Raw genomic sequence first — 1,784 nt, forward strand, 5'->3', positions numbered from 1 at the left:
GAGGGAGGGAGGGAGGGAGGAAGGAAGGAAGGAAGGAAGGAAGGAAGGAAGGAAGGAAGGAAGGAAGGAAGGAAGACAAACACAAAGTGATGAGAGAACACAGGAGCAAACACAGGAGTGATGAGAATCCACTGCAGGGATTAGATAGATATTCTGAGCCCACTAAGGAGGCCTAGAGAATGTGGGTCCACGTGCCTCAAAGAACCATGTGGCAGGAGGTACTAAGAAGCAGAAGTCTCAGTGCCCCACAATTCAATCTTATTCTCACTAAGCTAGGAAATAGGAAAACATGATCAACAAAGAATAGCAGAAGAAACTTGACCATACTTGTAAAACAAGTATGGGTCAAAGGTCATTTTGCAGGACCATCCAATTTCCATAACAGATCAGGAACTGAATAAGGACAGACAGATACTATAAGAGACTTAAGCGTGCGCATACCAGATGCTATACTGTCTTATTTAGAGTTTCTCCCTGTCCCTCTCCTCTCCCTCCTCTCCCTTCTCCTTCTCTCTCTCCCTCCCCTTTCTCCTCTTTTCACTCCCCCTCTCTTCCCCCTCTCTTATTGTTTTGAGGCAGGATCTCACTATGGCTCGCCTTGGCTGGCTTGGAACTCCCAACGTAGACCAGACTGTCTTCAAACTCATAGCAATCCACCTGCCTCTACTTCCCAAGTACTGGGATTAAAGGCGTGCACCACCATGTCTGGCTTTTAGTTTATATTCTAACTCAAAGAAAGTCACTATAAAAGACAAATTTGAATCCCCAAATAGATGCGATAGGTAGGTGCTCTCCAGGCCACACCCCTTCTGAGGAATCTTTGGCCAGTGACAGTGCTTAGAGAGGGAGATGCTCACTGGTAGGATTCTCATGCTGCAGCTGATGGCCCCACACCCATGGACAAAACTAATGGCTCTTAGTGAAGTTTGTTTGTTTGTTTGTTTTGTTTTTTAGACATGAAGTTGGAAGAACTTCTTGAGGCTGTTGGGGGGGGAATTAGAAGGGATAATAGCAATAAATATAGTATTTTACTATATACATGTATGAAACTCAAAACTAAAGGGAAAAATTAAAGACAACTGAGATAATCAAATTCAGGGAGTTTTGCAAAAACTGGAGTGAAGATGAGGTGGGTATGAGATGAAACAGAATTGGCAAAATATTGATATTTGCTGAAGGTTGTTATATTCTTCTTACTTAGAGGGATGCATGGCGTTTTCAAAGATTAAAATCTGTTTTAATTATACTACTGCATAACCCCACTCTCCATCCACAGGCTAATGAGGTCAGGAGAACCAAGGAGGAATGTAAGTCATTGCTCAGGATTAGCGATTCCCTTTCAGGGACTTGGTATAAACCTCCTTCAGACAGTTGTCGTTATTTTCCTTTTTCCTAGAATCCATGTCTTGTTTTCTTTTTTTATTATTATCTTTTTCCCCTTAGGTATTTTCTTCATTTACATTTCCAATACTATCCCAAAAGTCTCCCCTACCTCCCCCCACTCCCCTACCCACCCACTCCCACTTCTTGGCCCTGGCATTCCCCTGTACTGAGGCATATAAAGATTGCAAGTCCAATGGGCCTCTCTTTCTAGTGATGGCCGACTAGGCCATCTTCTGATACATGTGCAGCTAGAGACATGAGCTCCAGTGGGTACTGGTTAGTTCATATTGTTGTTCCACCTATAGGGTAGCTGATCCCTTTAGCTCCTTGGGTACTTTCTCTAGCTCCTCCATTGGGAACCCTGTGATCCATCGAATAGCTGACTGTGAGCATCCACTTCT

This window comes from Mus caroli, chromosome 5 (genome assembly GCF_900094665.2).
Source record: "Mus caroli chromosome 5, CAROLI_EIJ_v1.1, whole genome shotgun sequence".
Taxonomy (NCBI): Eukaryota; Metazoa; Chordata; class Mammalia; order Rodentia; family Muridae; genus Mus; species Mus caroli.